General features: G+C 35.0%; 1 protein-coding gene across 7 annotated transcripts in view; it reads left to right on the top strand.

Moving 5' to 3' along the window:
* Nucleotides 1-7,135, top strand: part of LOC106874076 (uncharacterized) — a 56,530-nt gene that overhangs the window by 43,983 nt on the left and 5,412 nt on the right. For all 7 annotated transcript variants that reach the window (XM_052972730.1, XM_052972727.1, XM_052972729.1 and 4 more), the window contains one exon: nt 926-1,008. The gene's annotated coding sequence lies outside the window, so the exon portion shown is untranslated. The remainder of the gene's footprint in view (nt 1-925; nt 1,009-7,135) is intronic.

Here is a 7,135-nt window from a genome sequence, read left to right as displayed (position 1 = left end):
CCCCTGCCCTCACCCCAATGACTGGAGCCAATTTCCAAATGCCCAAGGTTTTATTTCTGTAGCTTCTTCACTTGTATCAGTAATATTTCTAAGCTGGTTGAGAATATCCCACGTTCTCATTTTTGTGTTTTCTATAGATTTAAAACCCTGTGTATGTCTGTAGAATCATTTTGCATTAAAACCTTTTCCTAAATCATGCCCTTATTCATCCGGTCATTTACATTTCTCACAGTGGATATTCTCCAAGAGATGTAGATAAGATTGTCTTGACTTACATCTCCTTTATGTTATATATATATATATATCTATATATTTATGTATATATATCCTCATACCAATGTAACCTCATTTATCTTATTTATATTTCTCCACTCACCCCATTACCTGTGTTAGCTTTCCCTGAAAGAAAATTTTTGTTCTATTGCATTGAAGTTCAATTTAATACAATAGATGTAGTCAATGATTACTTGTTTCTACTACATCTATTATGTAGATAGTCTTCTAACATGTCCGTCATCAGAATTTACTCACATCCTTCTGTAGAATCTGATTAATCAAACTTTAGTTTGTCGTTCCCATAACTTAGTATTTCAGTGAACATATATACCAATAAGAAAATACTTTTGTTGTTTATATTTAGCTTACTTATCGTAAAGAAATGAGGCAGAATTACTTGGTATGTGTGCTTACTAAGAACTCAGCTAATTCTTTGCTCCTTCTGAATAGTTCAACAGTGTGACCTCTTTATTATTACTCTTTTAAGGGCACTCAAATATCAGAGGACAAAATGGTTCACTTATAAATCTATTGTATTTATTTGAATGTCTACTACTTTGCATGTGAATCTGTAAACTTAGAGAAGTTTGTCACTTCTATGCACTGTATTTATTATTATTATTATCATTATTTATTTATTTATTTCTAGGTTCTGCCGTTGTGATTTTACTTGAAACAATGAAGAAGAAATTCCGTTGCTGATCTTCCTTGGGGAATTACAGATAATTTGAAGTAAGTGTACAAAAATTTCATTTAACCAGCGCCAATTATTCATTCTCACAAGTTTTCGTCTCTATTCTAATTCCCTACTTCTTACTTTGAAATCTTCAGCCAAACCTCTTAATTATAATGCTTAAAATATCTTGTGTCTGATTGTTCTTCTCAGGGTTTTTTTTTTAAGTGTAACCCTTTTGTTAATATATTTCTGTTGAGACACTCTGTCCTTACTTCAATTAGTTTTAAATATCATGTAGAATTTAGTAAAATAACTTTGTTATTTATTAAGCTGATGTTTGTAACATAAATTATCACTAAGCTTTGATGGAAGTTTTTAGTTCAGAACTTTTGAAAACATGATGTTTGACGTTTGCACTATAGAGCCAGGGACATTCTCAGACATGTTGCTTATCAAAAGAGTTAATAAAGAGCTACAGCTGGATGAGGCATTTAATATCAAGCCATATACCTAAGGATTCACAGTGGACTGAATCCATGACCAAAACCCTTCAATACCATATGCCAAAGTTTGCCTGATTGCAAATAAAATAGAATAAAATTCATTTATATATGCATGATGCATACATACAAGTTCAGTTTTGAGAGAGATCAAAACAATTAATATTGAAGATAAAAATAGATAACCTACATTAGTAGTGTAAGAAAGAAGTAGAATAGAGTTTTATGTATACACTTGGCCTCAACAGTTTTCTGATTAATTCATTTTGTGTACAACAGTGAGGTTAATGGCTTTCTAAATCAGATAGTACTATAGGTGATAATACTCACTGTCATAAGCAACGAGAGCATTGGATGATTTACTAGTGTTTCAATAGCTTGCTCTGTTTAATTCAAGTCTACAAGTTTGCTTGTGGAATTGATGAGCCGATGCTGTTCTCAAATACAAAATCTTTGAGTGCATTCTCTATGATTCAAAGTTTCCTAATCTGACTCAATCACTTCGCTCTTTAGCATTTAAATCAGCCATATCCAGCCATTCTACTTGCTTTAATGTTCCAAACCATCCAGATCTGGCCTCTCACACCTACCTTACAATGTCATTCTAAAAAGAAACAATCACGTCTTTGAAATCATGAAGCTGTGAGATAATGCTTGATTAAGTCTAAACAATATAAGTAAATAAGTAGTACAGTTGACAGAATATTGTGAAGCTTTTGAAAATATATGTCATCATCATCTCATCATTGTCATTGTTTTAACGTCTGTTTTATCATGTTTGTATGGGTTAGATGGGAGTTTGTTGCGAAAGAGCTTTCTATGACTGGATGCACCTCATTTTACCAACTTACATCCGTTTCCAGGTTGGGTAATAATCTCCCAGTCTATCAAACAACAAACAGCTTGGACATGCTTTTGTAGTAGACTGCAAGCAAATGACACTGATAATCAAGCCATTGTTTACTGATCAAGCAAACAAAGACATGTATAGACATAAAAAATACCAACCCACTCTCATTCACACAAATACTCACACACGACAGATTCCTTTCAGTTTCCATTTACCATATCTTACTCATAAGGTTTTGATCAGCTCAAGGCTATCCTAGAAGATACTAACATAAGTTGCTATACAGTGGGACTGAACCCCAAACCAAGAAGCAAACTTCTTTACCACACAGAAATGCATGGGTACACACACACACACACACATATACACACAAATACAATATCATACTATTTCTCTCTCTCTCTCTCACACACACACACATGCATTACAATGGTATGCTTTGATACTGTACACTTTACCAGACGTTTCAACTCAGTGTTCAATTTCACATTCCACTTCTATATCCTGGTTGTATTATAACCTTAGTATCTGCATAAGGATAAGCTAGATTGTTATAAAGACAAGTTGTGTATTAGAAAAATCACATGACCAAGCGTTGCTATTTTGAAAGCATTTACTACATATGTTTCAAGTTGTTACGTAACATCAGTTAACATTTCAAAACAGTGTGTGGGGGTGTGCAATACAATAAGTTGGCTGTTGTAGGAAAATATATTTATATGGCCAGACGTAATTGATGTATTGAATAATAGATAAAATTTGGGTTAAAGCGTTGTTTTGAAAAATGTGTTTTTGCCGGACTGTGTTATTACTATTTGAAAACCCCAGCAACTGACCAAATACATTTTTGTTTTTTCATAGCTTGTTCCCTATTCTCTAACTTACCTGATGAGCTGAGAGAAGACTTTTCCAAAAGTATTAGTAACATAAATGAAATAATCTTATGATAGAAGTGCTGTAGCTTAGGAGTAAGTTTTCTGCATGTTGTCAAAAATATGGTTTCAATTCTCAACTAAAATTATTTCACTTATGTTGCTGAGATCTTTTGGAAAGTCTCCTCTCAGTCCTTCATATAAATCAGAGACCAATAGGGGAAAAGCAAAAAAAAAAAAAAGATAAAATAAATAAATAAATAAAGGTATTTAGTAAGTCAAATTTTGTTTTTGTTTTTGTTTTTGTTTTTATCCTCAGCTTCAGAGGAATTTTTAAATAGATTTGAGTAACTCCCCAAATAGATCTGTAAACTTCCCTCTTCAAACTGACAGGCAATGGTACAGTTTTGCAAAAACTCATTTTCTAAAACAACACTTTACTATCCAAACTTTATTTATGACTCTCAGTGTACTTTTGGCCACTATAAACATCTTTTCTTAAGAGAAAAATTATCGTGTTCATGCCCTTCCCATGGACATGTAACTGTGGCAGTTCTTGTCAAAAATGGAGACTTAGATGCAGCAGTACTTGCCAAATTCTTGCTACCAAGTTGCAGACTGACTTAGTCAACTGACAGTTAGTACCTACTAGACTAACAAACTAAAAATAAAAGCAATACTCCAGTGAAGCTTCTGCATCATGACTCAACTTGTTTGATTTATAGGACAAATCTGTTGATAAAGTCCCGAATATCTTGAAAATAGTGACTCTGTATTTCAAGTGCATATTCCTAGGACTATATGATCCACAATAAGGACAGCCCGCCAGCAGACAGGAGTTATCAACACAATGTTATGTTATGATCCAAGTACTATGTCTATTCCAGTAGAGTTGATTGGTATTACACAGTAATATAGGCATGATGTTTTGTTGATCTTTAACACCACTGCAAGATTCATTTTGAACAACCTAAAAAAAAAAAAATTATTTGTTTGGCTCTAGGTTTTACTTATCTTATCATTGCTCATGTTTAGCCCCAAATCAACTATGACGGAGCAGATTTATGTTAAAAAACATTCTAGACATGATCATCTCGTTGTTAGGTGTTGCATGTCAAGGACTATATTACCCAATGTGTCCATTTTCAAGTTGATAGAGCACAATTTGAAGGAAACTTGGCTGTTATGTCTAGCACGTTGAGTGACTACATATAAGTTCCCTGGTATTGATTTTTATATAGGTTTTTGTTAAATATTTTGTGTAGTGGGAATAACTAACTGCATTTGATCCTTAATTATATCAGCTAGTATTGTTTTTCTACTCTCAAAGAGTTGTAATGAAGTTCAGCTTTATTAGAACCTGAACTTGGAATCCTAAAGTGAATTTAAAACTAAATGCTGTAATAATTTAGTCTGGTATTGTGCTGATTAGATATTTTCCCTGCATTGCCTTCTTTCATTATTAAAAATGTGTAGATTTACTTTTGATACCCACCATTGCATATATTTATAACCATGTTGATGTTTGTGGCACTCCGTCGCTTACGACGTCGAGGGTTCCAGTTGATCCGATCAACGGAACAGCCTGCTCGTGAAATTAACGAGCAAGTGGCTGCGCACTCTACAGACACATGCACCCTTAACGTAGTTCTCGGGGATATTCAGCGTGACACAGTGTGACAAGGCTGACCCTTTGAATTACAGGCACAACAGAAACAGGAAGTAATAGTGAGAGAAAGTTGTGGTGGAAGAGTACAGCAGGGTTCGCCACCATCCCCTGCCGGAGCCTCGTGGAGCTTTAGGTGTTTTCGCTCAATAAACACTCTCAACGCCTGGTCTGGGAATCGAAACCGCGATCCTACGACCGCGAGTCTGCTGCCCTAACCACTGGGCCATTGCGCCTCCACTTATTACCATGATAAGCAATTCATTGCCATCTTTCCTCATAACCTTGTGGTTCATGTTCCATAGTTATAGCTGTGTGCATTATTTCAATTTTATTTCTTCTGCTGATGAGGAAGAAGGGGAGCAGTATCAGTTGGTTGCCCTTTCCCTCCCCTCCCAATCATTTATAGACTTCATAGACCCTTTTTGGAGATTTAAAGGCTTGAACTATTTTTCAAATAGGTTACTAAACTTAGTTACCTAAGTTTTAACATCATCTCCTTTGAAAATAGTCACCTTGTGCAGCAATACATCTGTCCCAGCGTTTGTGCTACTTTTGGAATCTGGTGAGTCAAGGACCTTCTGTAATGTGCTCTTAATCTTGACAATAGTGTTAAAATGCAATCTTTGAGCTGCATTTTCATCTTGGGGGAAGAGATGGAAGTCCACAGGTGCTAAATCTGGTGAATAGGGTGGGTGCAGAAGTAATACCATGTTGGTTTTGGCAAGACACTTGTGAGGGTGACATGGTGCATTGTCATCATGAAGAATCCAATTCTTCATGCTCCACAGATCCGGTCGCTTTCACCAAATGTCCTCCCTCAAACACTTCAAAATGTTACAGTAGAACTCTTGATTGACTGTCTGGTCCTGGAGGATGAATTCTTGATGCACAATACCACTGGTGTCAAAAAAAAAAACAAAAAACAATGAGCATGTTCTTGATTGAGTAGCAACTCTGTCATGCCTTTTTCAGCCATGGAGATGAAGGGCTCTTCCATTGTGATGACTGCTGCTTCATCTTTGAACCTTGTTCAGTGTCTCTGTAGCAGACTTCCCAAGTTTAACACAAAATGTTACATTGGTACATTGTTCCAACTTCCTGTCCATGACAAAAATCGCAGATTACAGCATACACGTGATTACGAAAACATAAATTTCACAACTTTCAAAGTAAACAGCATGAAGCAGTCACTTCAGTCTGTGTTAAAAATATGTCTCTGAAATACTTTTCTTCTTATTAATATATGCCATATCACTCATGAATGGTGGACAGTCCTGTATTCCACATAAGTTCACAGACATTCGACCTGTGGACCTGGCCACCAGTCTTCAATGTCCTCACAAGGTTATAAAGAAAATGTGCAGTGACAGGTTGATCTGTTCAATGAAAACACTGGCATATGAATTTTAGCCATCTTTAATTGTCTGGGGGAAAGATCCATATAATAACTTGTTTGATATATGATTGGCATAAGAGATTTTAAAAGCCTTGTGTAGAAGTCAGGTGTATAAGCCATCTAGTGCTTGCTGTTGAGTTATCACAAAAGACCAGCATTCAGAGCTGTAGAGCAGAACAGATTCTGCTTGGCCACTTGTATCTTAATTTAACTAGTAGGTAGTTCAGTTGTTTGTACAGATGATTGCTCATCATCAAAACTGATTGATGTATCGTATAATAGTTTTACTTTTGTAGATGTGTCATATAATAGCTTTACTTTAGTAAAATTGTGTTTGCTAGGCAGATAGCTTTTACTCGGAAGTAAATGAGAGAGAGAGTGCAAGAGAACTGTATTTTATTAGGGTTTTATATAGGTTTTACATACAAGTACAAATTTGTAGTTCACTTCAGACAAGTCTAGTCTAGTACAGACTTTAATCTTAATTTGAGCCGTTTCGTTTCATTTATACTTCATACCTGTCACTTTGGAAGCCGTCATTAGGCTGCTAATAACACAAAGACTTCCTTTGGCTCACAATCTCTTAAAGTTTATAGAAAATTTTCACTTATAACGACTTACAAACTACTCAGTTGAAGTACCTTATGGCCCTGAAGAAAAACACAGTATGTGATGGTGCCTGATCATTATGGGACTTTCTAAAAATAGCTTCAGTGAGTTTTAAATGACAAGTCATTTTGAAGATTAGATATCTAATCATTTTTTGACTCATTTAATAAGTAACTCATGTTACGATATTTCTCTCAGATTTGACTGGAGTCCTTCAACAACAAATCTAGGAATATATCTCTTTCTCCCTATATATATATATATATATATATATATATATATATATA

Source organism: Octopus bimaculoides, chromosome 14 (genome assembly GCF_001194135.2).
Source record: "Octopus bimaculoides isolate UCB-OBI-ISO-001 chromosome 14, ASM119413v2, whole genome shotgun sequence".
NCBI lineage: Eukaryota > Metazoa > Mollusca > Cephalopoda > Octopoda > Octopodidae > Octopus > Octopus bimaculoides.
This window is presented reverse-complemented; position numbering and strand designations above follow the sequence as displayed.